We start from the raw sequence: 11,933 nt of genomic DNA, 5'->3' as shown, positions 1-11,933 counted from the left end.
CCAATTTTGAGATGCATCTTTGCTCTGGGAATTGTTACAGAATATGTTAAAGCTGTAATGAAATGCTTCTTATAATCATGTGGTTATTAAATTTAAAAAATAATAATTCAAAGCATAAAAAATTGTTCCTTAATAATAAGAAGATGTGAAAATCATTAGCGTTGAAATCTACCTGATGACTTTATATCCATGGTCAGATGCCAAGGATCTCAGAAAGTAAACAACTGTGACTAGTAATGATCAGATATATAGATATGAGAGACACATGTGCTTTTTAAAGGTTAAAACCTCATTTAATTTTATGTCTTATAGGGTTTATACTGAGTACAGTATTTTATAACTGTAATAATTCAACTTGTAAACCTAAAAATTTACAGCCGATTTTGAAAGAGATGCATCTTAGCTCTGGAAAGTTTTGTTGAATATGTCAATGCTGTTGTAATGAAATGCTTCTTCTAATTATGTGGTTATTAAATAAATAATTTAAAAATAAAATAATTTTTAAAAATGGAAGAGTTACCAAAGCTGTGGAGATATTAAGCCATGAATCAGAAAGCCAAGATCTTAGCACGGGGAGTGTGGCTCCAGAATCTGAGGTGGGCATCATCACTCCAAGACACTACCTCAGTGAAAGAGGAAAAGAAGCAGACCACCGCATTTCATTCCAAAAGAAAACAAACATCTCCATGGAGGAGAAGCAGGAAAACTGTGAATCTGACGGACGACTGCCAACAAAAGCAGTGCGATGAGCTCCCTCCAGATGAAAGGGAAGTTGTAGAGCAAGACGAAATGGTTGTAAAATAACTAAGAGTAAAAACATTAACAAGAATATGTGAACATGAAAGAGGAACAGCAAAGAGCCCTGGAAATGAAGAAGCCAGTATTTGAACAGATGGGAAAGCTCCGGAAAGAACATAGTTGAATCAATAATTAGTGCTTTGGAAGATGGAGCTAAGGAATTCACCCAGAACATAGCACAGGAGGTTAAAAATAGTTATGAAAGGGCAATTATTGTGAGAAATGGAAAAGTTTCAGAGACTCCATCCAAAAAGAGTTTCAAAGAAGGATTAGAACAGATGGTGGAAAACATTGTTTGAAGAGAGAACAGTCAAGAATTTCTCAGAATCCTGACAGAAAGTGCCTACTGAATGCTGAGCAAAAAAGTCACAAGTGCACAGAATACGAAGAATAAACAAGAAGGCTGAGTGTGGTGGTACACACCCCTAATCCCAGGATTTAGAAGGCAGAGACAGATGGGTCTCTATGAATTGGAGGCCAGCCTGGTCTACATAGTGAGACCCTGTCTCAGAAAACAAGAACAACAACAGCAATAAAAAAAATAAAAAAGAAAAGCTTAAGTGCTATTTATTTTTTCATTTTTGTGAATATCATACATGAGTATAGTCTTTGCATTGCTTCTATCCCTCCCAGTCCCCCTCCAACTCCTTCCATGTCCCATCCCCAACTCCTCAATTACTTGTCCTCCTCTTTGATTATTATTGATACATATACATACATATTTATAGGGTCCATTTAGTGGCGCTCCTGTGTACCTGGGTCTAGGTACCCACTTGGAATTAGATAGCCTTTCAGGAAGCTAGTCCCTGGAGAAAACTGATTTCTCCTTTCCTCAGCATCCATTGGTTACCTATAGCTCTTCATCTTGAGGTGGGACTCATGACATACCCCCCCATACACCTTGGCATGTCAACTGGTTTTGTCATTATGTAGATCTCATTAGACGACCATACTGCGGAGATTTCATTGGGGTAGCTTCTCTATCTTTTCTAGCATGCCTTAAGTAGGGACAGGTGTCTTGTTCCTCTAGCTCTTACATTTTTTTTCTGCCCCCTCTTCTGTAATGTCCTCTAAGCCTTAGGTGAGAGGTTGCATTGTAGATGTGTCACTTAGGGCTCGGCACCTCCCAGTCACTTATTCTGTTTGTTTGACCAGTTGTGGAACTTCAAAATAGTCTCCATCTGTTGCAAAAAGAAACTTCTTTAATGAGTGGTGAGAGGTACACTTGTCTGTAAATATAAGGATCCATACTTACAATATAGTAAGAAATGACATTGGTCTAAGGAAGTGACACAAGTAGGCTTTTCTCTAGGGCTATAACCTTTCCAGGCATGTGTACTTGGCTATGTTGATAGTACTACACATAAGGTCCCTATTTTTAAAAAATTCCTAGATAACAGAATCTGAACTTGAGCCAGAGGCAGACTTTGAGGTACATCTCACTGAAATGGTAATGGCCATATTATGTTAAAAGAAGACCTTTGGTGGCATTATTTTATGAGCAAAAATATGTGGGTATCCTGGAGTCAAGGTGTACTCGCTGTTTCGTCACCCTAGAAGAGCATCTTTTTCATCTGTCTCATGCTCTTCCTAACTCAACCACTGGATTCGTGTACATTCTCCTAAATCCCATCTCCAGAGCTTTTCACTAACTCAAGGACAGCTGCTTGACCTACAGTGAACAGTCATAGCTCACCCTCAGGCACCAGATGATTGGGCATGCATCTTCAGTCAGAGCCCTTCCCTGAGATATTTGGCCTTGAGTACAGAGATAGATTTAGTGGCCCCCTGGAGAGGTAAGGTAGAAGCTCTCAACTCTCCTGTTTCCTACCACATGAAATGCCGCTGAATAAAGTGACCCAAAGGAAAAAAAGATGAGGAGAATACTGTCAGTGCGTCAGGGTCTCTTCCCGTGCCTCTGTGAATCGTTCCCAACTCTCCCTCCCTTAACTAAAGTTGTAAAAATTTTTAATTCTATGATTTTTCAATGGGTTGAATCTTAGAAAATGAAATGGTAAAATTGCTACTTTGCTATTCTTTAACCATTTGCATGTTTTCTTTGTGGAAATGTTTTTGATTATTTACCCACTGGGTCTTATGTGGGTTTTTGTTTGTTTTCTTTGAATGTACAACTCCCAAACCCAGTTTCTATTCTCTTGATCCCAGTCCTCGTTCTTTCTCTTCCTTTCTCAGCTAAAAGCTTCCCCATTTGAGTACACAGTTAAGCAAAGGGCCCCATATCATCAGTCCCACTTTTCACGATTTCACCTCCCTCAACAAAGCAAGCCCATCACTTCTACCAAGTGAAGTCTTTCTCAAATCCATTCACTGACTTTAACAAGGAGAAACTAACCTCCTCGACAGGGCTGCAGGCAACACTCTTATTAGGGGCTGAGTGTAAATTAGAACAACTTTTCTTGAGGAAAATTTAGAAACATTTTAATAATCTTAAAAATATTTAGGGGTCTGGAGAGATGGTCAGTGGTTAAGAACACTGGCTGTTCTTGCAGAAGACTGAGGTTCGAATCCCAGCACCCAAATGGCAGCTAACAACTGTGCATAACTCTAGTCCCAGGGGATCCAACAGCGTCTTCTGACCTCTGTGGGCATTGCACGACACGGGTGCACTTAACTACATGCAGGCAATACACGCATACACATAAAATAAAAATAATAAATTTAAAAAAATTAGCTTTGGCTGCAACAATTGTACTCTATGCATAAAGGGGAACAAAAATCAATGATAAGAGCAATGGCTTTTTTAAAAAGGAAGATGAGCCCTGTATGGGGCATACGTCTTTAATCCCAGAACTCGGGAGACAGAGGCAAGCATATCTCTGTGAGTTCATGGCCAATCTGGTCTACTTGGGCTACAAAAAAAAGAAAAGAAAAAAAAAAAAAGAAGCCTGGCTTGGTGGTACTCATTTAGAATCTGGCACTGAGGCTAAGGCAGGAGGATTGAGAGTTTCAGGCCAGCCTAGGCTACACAGTGAGACCCTGTCTCAAATAAATAACCAAACAGCTAACTAACTAACTAACTAAAAACTAACTAACTAACTAACTAACTAACTAACTAACTAATTAAAGATGAGGCTGGGGATGCAGCCCAATGGTAAAGAACTTGTCTACCACATAGCAAAAGTCTAATTCCTTCTATACTCTAAAGCTCTGTACCCACTAAGATGCCATAGAATACTGGAACCTGGAATAGTGGTACCCGGGAAGGACCACAGCCAGCCAAGCACATAATGCTGCACCTTCCTTTCCTGTCAAGGAGTTATCCCCAAAACAAAACAGCAACAAACCCTCAAAACAAAAGAAAGGGTGCCTATAATAATGACATGTTTAAAATATTTAGGGTTTAGTGAGCTGGATCAGTAAGTAGTAAGTACTCACTGTGTGAGCACAAAGGATATGAGTTCAGATCCCTAGACCCTTCTAAAAAGGTGGTGCATGCCATGTAACCCCAACATTGGAGGGTGGAAACTGGAGAATCCGGGGGACTCCTTGGCTAGTCAGTCTAGACGAAACAGTGAGCTTTGGGTTCAGTGAGAGACTCTGACTGAAAAATAAGAGGTCATCCTCTGGCCTCTACATGGGCCCACATGGGCAAATGCACACACAGAAAGAAAGAAGAGAAAGAGAAAAAGAGAGAAAGAAAGAGAGAAAGAAAGAAGGAAGGAAGGAAGGAAGGAAGGAAGGAAGGAAGGAAGGAAGGAAGGAAACAAAGAAACAAAGAAACAAAGAAACAAAGAAACAAACAAGAAAGGGGCTGGAGAGATGGCTCAGGGGTTAAGAACATTGGCTGTTCTTGCAGAAGACCCAGGTTCGAATCCTAGCACCACATGGCAGCTAACAACTGTGCATAACTCTAGTCCCAGGGGATCCGACAGCCTCTTCTGACCTCCGTGGGCATTGCACGATGTGGGTGCACTTACCTACATGCAGGCAATACATTCATACACATAAACTAACAATAATAAATAAAATTTTTTTAAAAAGAAAGAAGGAAAAAGGAAGAGAGGAAAGAAGGAAGGAAGGAAGGAAGGAAGGAAGAAGGAAAAGGAGAAAAAAGAATGTTTAATAGGATGAAGTATTGCTTAGGATAATACTAAATAAGAAAGTCAATCATGGTAGCACACACTTTTAATCCCAGCACTCAGAGGCAGGTGAATCTTTATGAAAGTGAGGCCAGCCTGGTTTACACAGTGAGTTCCAGGCCAGTTGGTGGTGCAGGGAGACCATGTCTCAAACAAACAAAAAATAGATTAGATAAGAAAGGATATGAGAAACATATACGTTATGAAATTTCATATTAAAAGTACACGCTATGGTGGTGCAAGCCTTTAATTCTAGCACTCGGGACACAGAGGCAGGTAGATCTCTGTGAGTTCGAGGCCAGCCTGGCCTACATAGGGAGTCCCAGGCCATCTGAGGCTACATAGTGACACCCTGCCTCAAAAACAAACAAATGTGTAAAACATGGTGATTATGCAAAATTGGATAGGCTTATCTCCCCTCCCCCCACCCTTTCCTCATTCTCAAAGCAGTCAGGGCTCTTCCCTTCTGAGGATCAGGTGGTTGAGGTTAGGAAGTGACAGCCTTGTGGTTATTTGGGAATTTCTCTTCATCCAGAGTACAGAACTCTGAGTGTGTGTCATCAGATTTTCCATCACAAAACAAAATGCCTGACATAAACAAGTAAGAGAGGAAAGATTTATTATAGCTCACAGCTTCAGTTTCTAGCCTCTAGTCTTTGATTGTATTGTTTCTGATCCTGTGGTGAGGCAGAGCATCAAGGCTGTGGAAGCATGAGGCAGAGGTTACTCACTACATGGCAAACAAGAAGCAGAGAGGAAGAATGGGGTGGGAACCAAGGACAATGACCTTCAAAGGCATGCCTTCATGGGGAGCCTACTTCTTCTGGTGCATATAATGTATTTAATCAAAGGTCCATTCTTCCCCAATTAGATAACTTGCTCTTTCCCCTGTAGTGAGCAGTGCTACAGTCCTGCAGGATTCTACAGGCATGAACCAAAAAGGATTCTACTTTCTCTTCTTGTCTTATAGAAGGAGAACATTTATAGAATGTCCACTGTATGAGACATAATGTAAGTTCTTTGTCAGAGGTGCTGAGGAGATGCATTTCAACCCAGGCAGGGAGCAGACTGCCTGGAGGAGAAGGCATGTCAGCCAATATCTGTTAGTATGAAGCAGAGAGTTGGGGAGAGGGAGCTCATCTCCCTGGCAACCAATGAAGGCAAATCTTGGTGAGTTACTCCCATGGCTCCCAAGGGCTATGAAGACAGGGCTTTGCACAGAGCCAGAGAGTCTGGGTTTTCAGCCTCTGGCTGGCTTGGGAACATGGCAGCTCCCCCACGGGGAGGGTAACAACTTCAAACCCCTTCCCTCTCCCTCTTCCCCCCACCAGGAGGAAGGCAGAGGGGCTATTCCCTGATAGTCCTGGCCATACAGCAAGGCACACCCACTGGCTCCATTCCTTCAGTTTTCAGCATCTGCTGCCAAACTCCAGCTCCTGGAGTCAAAGGAATGTTGAGCAATCTTTGGAATTTTTTTCTGTGGAGAAACAAGTACTTTCGAATTCCGAATTCCATTCAGGCCTCCTGAGCAGGCATATTGTCTGCTGGAGCCTACAGAGCTCCAGTCTTCCTCAGAAGGAATGAGGAGGACTAGGGGACTTTTCCCTATTTGTTTTCTCCTCCTGTTGGCAGGACTATAAGACACCATTGCAATGAGGTCATGGGGCCCTGCCTCGCTGCATCCATGGGTGACTGAGCTGCCAGAACCTTGTTGTCCCTATGCTTCAGTGCGTTCAAGGGTATGCTGGGGGATGGGCAGGATCAGAAGAGTGACCCTCAGATTACTGGAGCCCCAGCCTAGGCTATACCCTCAAGACATCCCATCCCCATCCAGGGGCCTTACTGTGGCTTAAGACTGTCCAACTTCCTGGGTGCAGTATGCAGAAAGGCTGTTTGGCTCTTGAGACTTGCTAGAAATAGTCTGTCTTACAAATAGTACTCAGCTCAAATACACTTCCTCACAGAAGATTTTTTTGATGCCCTTCCACTAAGTCAAATTCCCCTGATGTGTACCCTTGCAGCACCCAAGGCCTGTCCTTCTAACAATTGTCTTGTTGGTAATAATAATGTTCTGCTGGGCATGGTGGCCCACACCTTTATTCCTAGCACTTGGGAGGCAGAGGCAGGTGGACCTCTGTGAGATGGAGTCCAGCCTAGTCTACATAGCAAGTTCCAGGCCAGTTGGAGCTATAGGGAGACCCTGTCTCAAGAAACAAAACAAAACAAAACAACTCACACAAAATTAATAGCAACTGCCTGTGAACCTGCTCAGCATCTGTCTGACCCATAGGCAATGTGTCCCAATGGGGAGGAGCCCTGTCTTTCTATCAGCTGGATCCTTAATATCAACTGTCATGCTGGACACATAGTAAGTGCCTTATGGATTGTATTATGTCAAGCAAGGCTTCTCAAACGAATGTGAGGATGGTGCCTCTAAAGGCACTACCACCCAGGCATGAGCGTCTCTGGACTTTTGTGAGCTAAAAATTTTTTATTTTATTTTTAATTTTTATTTTATGTGTTTGAGTGTTTAGCCTGCATATATAAGTGTACCAGGTGCGTGCATTGTCCATGTAGGCCAGAAGAGGAGCCAGGAACTGGAGTTCCTGACAGTTGTTAGCTGCTATGTGGATGCTGGGAATTGAACCCAGTGCTTCTGCAAGAGCAGCCAATGCCATCTGAGCCATCTCTCTAGCCCCTCTTCTGGACCTTTGTACCATACTCAGCTACCTCCAGGCATGCCCCCACTTTGGGCTTTAGATTCTGACTAGTCTGGCTCCCTCAGTCCCTGGTTCATCTATAACCAGGCAGATGGAAGACCAAAGAGTTGCTATTTAGCACAGACAGCATAAGAATCATAGAGCTGGGGCTAGAGGGACAACTCAGTGGTTTAGAGCACTTGCTGAACCTATATTGGGGGCCTTACAACTGCCTGTAACTCTAGCTTCAGGGATCTGACATACTCTCCTGGTTTCTATAGGCACTAGCAGACATACATATAAATAAAAATAACTCTTACAGGCTGGAGAGATGGGTCAGTGGTTAAGAGCACTGACTGCTCTTGCAGAGGACCTGGGTTTGGTTCCCAGCACCCACATGATGGCTAACAACTGTCCATAAACTTCAGTTCCGGGGGGATCTGACACCCTCTTTTGACGCCTGTGGACATTGCATGACATGGCTGTACTTACATGCATATAAATACCATACACATAAAATAAAAAATTTAAAACTCTTTTAAAAAAGTCATATCTGGTATATAAAATACAGGTTTCTGATCTACTCTAGCCATATCGAAGTTCTCTCAGCAAAAATGATCTGACCCAGAGGAGTGAGCATTGTAGACAGTGGCTATGTCAACAGGTCCTCTGGCCCCTCTGGGTTGGGTTTCTTTCTTATACTGGATCTGTGTCTACCCTGATCCCAACTGCTACTTCCCATTCATCTTAGGTTTGAGCAGAGTCTGAAAGTGACAAAGCCATCACATCCATTATTGCACTCCCTACCCCTTACTAGAACTTCAAGTCTGAAATGTCACTATTTCTACTTGATAGAAGAAGCAGCTGCTGTCCCAGAGAAGTGGCCTGGGATGTTTCCTAGAGTCAGGGCAGGAGGGAGAAGGTGAAAGATGGGTAGCAGGTAGAAGGTGGAGACTTAGAAAAGGAGGCCAGGGATAGAGAGCCTGGCCAGGCCTCTGCTGCAAGAATTCAGCCTCCTCAAAAGGTACCAGAAAGAAGACAGAACCTGCATGCTCTGGGAACTGGATCAGAAACATACACTTCATAAGCCAGATAGCTTTATGGTTCTTGTATTGTGAATGCTACTTTTTCTAATTTTCTCCCTTAGAGAAAGTAGAATAAAAAATTCAGGAATTCTCCAGTTGGCCTCAGCTATGCAGAGGGGAGTCAAGGAAATGGGTTCGTAACTGAGCCTGAATCTGGGTCCCAGGTCCGATGACCTTAAAGAGGACAGACAGAAGAGCCATTGTTCATTACCTCCCCAACCTTGATCCAGGTTGAGAACCACATCTTTTCTGTGGAAAACCTGGGGGTTTCTGTCTTTGGTAGAAGTAGGTTGCCTAAGCACTTCCTAGGCTTCTTGTGAGATTGCTTCATAAACACAGAGAATCCTTGCTGAGTCCTAGGAGATACACCAGGTAACAATGCAGAGATAAAATCAGTAAGTTGTGTTCATGCTCCAATGTGCTAAGGACCGTGAGAAAAGGACCAGCAAGTCAAGATGAGGGGCCAAAGGGTTTGTGGGTAGAGCAGGCAGCAGTAGTAACTGTAGTGGCTAAGGCTGGCTGCACAGAGAAGGGGAGACTGAGTCACTTTGGCATTGGTGAACACCCCCCCCCCACAAACACCAAGGAGATCATCACCCCTGATTGCTGAGGAGCTGGAAAAGGAAGCAAATGTTGGGCAGAAGAGTCGGGGGCGTGTCATGGAGATGAGCAGTGGGAAGATTATGAACTGTCTTTCTAGATACTGCATGGGCTTCCGAGAAGGAACTAGGGAGCCACAGAGGGCTATGTTGAGAAAGAACTGAGGGGCATTGGGAGATATTCTGAGAAGCTTGTATGACAGTGCAGGAGAGGGGGTGACAGCCTGAGAGGAGTAACAGGAAATGGTGGGAAGAGGGAGTGTGCTGGATAGTGGGAAAGAAGGCAGAATTTGCTGATAGCTTTGAAGTGGGATGTGAGAGAAAAGGCTCCATGGCTTTGGGGTTGAGCTGTTAAAAGGATGGGGTTGCCATTAACTTAGATCATGTGTGTTATTACAACTATTGACCACCAACACTGAGTTAGGCCCCCAGGCAACCCCTTTGTAACACACAGGAGGCAAGAATTGGCCCCCTTAACCCAGGGAGGGCAACTGCCTCACAATGGTCATCAGTGTGTGAAAGTGGAGCTCAGATAACCCCTCAGAGCAGATCTGTCTCTAATGCTCCAGACACTGTTCCTTTGCCTCACCTCACTATTCCTGGACTTGACTTGCACTTTACCTCCTCCCTCCCCTATATCGATCTGTCTTTCTTAAGTGTTCTAGGACTTCTCTCAGCTTATTTGGATATTTTAAATTGAATAGAGGAGTAATCAGGACCAAGATGTTTGGAGAGTGCCCCAGAGCAGATGGATATGCCATGCATCAGGGGTGACAGGTGGGAGAGAACATGGGAGACTCAGAAGCTGTCCAGCAAGAATCTGGCCTTTGTGTAAGTTCAGCCAACTCTAAGACATGCTTTCCCAATGTTGGCAAGTGGGAGCCCTTGCTGCCCGATCCTCAGGATGGCTTTCACCATTCTGCACCACCAAGTTCCCACTTGCAGGCAAAGCACAGGGATTTGAAACTGATCTAAACTCAGATATGGGTGTAGTGCTTGTGTGTATAGGCAGGGAAGGCAGATGGGAAAGATGAACATCCATAAGCACAGCATGACTTCAGGAGTGTGAGCACCATACCCCAAACCAAGGATGCCCTGGACCTCCTTTTAAGAGTAACCAAGAGGACTCTAAATTGAGGCAGCCCTCTGCCCATCCAGAGCCTCCTCCTAGACCCAGTCTTTAGTACCAGACTACTGAGTACTGCTCCCTGCCCAAGTCCCAAGGCTTTAAACATAAGCTACTTTGTGCCAGGCACTCTCACACTCTAATACACTTTGATTATTCATAATTATCAGGGGTACCACCCTCCCAAGGCTGCCCCTTCTGGACTTTCCAGCACTGACAGTGCTGGCCAGGGTTGTCTCTGAGTCTTGGGCCTAGATTTGGGATTCAGGTAGAAACACTGAGCTATGGTCAGAGGTGGGTGTCTAGAGTGTGACAGGCACATAGCTTCTCTAATTGGATATCCCCAAAGCCACAGTGGTGGTCCCCTTCTAAGCCACACTGAATTCTCTACCTAAGTGCTGATTCTGCTCAGACTGCAAGGACAGGGAGCCAGTGCAGGGAGCAAGGGTCTTGCACAAGCAGCAAATCCTGTGGAGGCCAGAGATGGAACCCGGGGCAGGGAGGAGCCAGCACACAGACAGTCTCTGTTGGCCAGGGAGGCAAGAGAACAGTGTACTGCACAAACACTGCTGTTTGCAAATAAATACCACAAGCTGGGGAAACAACACATCTTTGTTTGTCCTGGTTGCTGCTCATGTGGCTTCTTTGCCCCCCACCCCCTCGCCCAGTTAAAGTTCTTTTCTTCTTTGTCACTGCAGCCTTGGGATTAGGAAGAAGACTGGGTAAGCTGACAGGCCTAAGGCACCTGCTCTCCAGTCTTGAGGATGCAGTTCTGGCCCATGGCCTTTCAGGTATGACTCTCCAACCCAGAGGTCATGTGAAGAGATGCTTAGGATCACAGGCCCTCTGCTTACGCCTGGTGGCCTGGGCCTCTGCTGCTAGACCAGCAACTTCTCAGAGCACTCTAGCAACAAGGCTACATGCCTGTCCAGGCCTCCTCAGAATTCCAGACCCCTGCATAGAACCTCATTGTGTAGAGAACCTGAGACCAGAGAGCTTAGATGAATCACAGAGCTGGTAACTGGCTGAATTAGCTTTCCATGTTCTTGGAAGAACCCTCCTCTCATTCTCATTCTCTCTCTCTCATTCTCTCTCTCTCTCTCTCTCTCTCTCTCTCTCTCTCTCTCTCTCTCTCTTCTTCTGTTGAACCTAGGGTCTTGTACATATACTTGTGCAAGCACTTTACCACTAAGCTATATCCCCAGACTTCCTCCTGTTCCTTATGGGTCCCTCCCAGACCCCAGCCCACCCAGGCGAGCCTTAGACAGGGCTGGGCCAAGCTCTTCCTCCACACATGTAGTGCTTATCACGCAAGCATTGCCTTGAAGAGTTTCGCAATGAGCTTTGTCTTCTGGTCACCCTGATGGGCTTAGAGCTACAGGAGAGCAGGAGGCCTCCCATGTTTTTCTTAAACTGCTGTCCCACCCATGCCCAGATTTAGGACCCACTCAGTGCAAGAGGAGATGCATGACTGCCTTGAGGAGAAGCAGGCTCAGGATGGCCAGCTTTTTTCCTCTGAGAATAGG

The 11,933-nt window shown here is 44.7% G+C and overlaps 1 long non-coding RNA gene across 1 annotated transcript in view; it reads left to right on the top strand.

Annotated features, from left to right (window-relative positions):
• Positions 1–11,933, top strand: part of LOC115067208 — a 67,701-nt gene that overhangs the window by 54,206 nt on the left and 1,562 nt on the right. The window contains exon 2 of the long non-coding RNA XR_003846642.1: positions 11,106–11,198. This is a non-coding gene — a long non-coding RNA (uncharacterized LOC115067208). The remainder of the gene's footprint in view (positions 1–11,105; positions 11,199–11,933) is intronic.

Source organism: Nannospalax galili, unplaced genomic scaffold (genome assembly GCF_000622305.1).
Source record: "Nannospalax galili isolate Female #2095 unplaced genomic scaffold, S.galili_v1.0 scaffold5, whole genome shotgun sequence".
Taxonomy (NCBI): domain Eukaryota; kingdom Metazoa; phylum Chordata; class Mammalia; order Rodentia; family Spalacidae; genus Nannospalax; species Nannospalax galili.
Note: the sequence above shows the minus strand (reverse complement) of the source record. Positions and strands in the feature narration are given on the sequence as shown.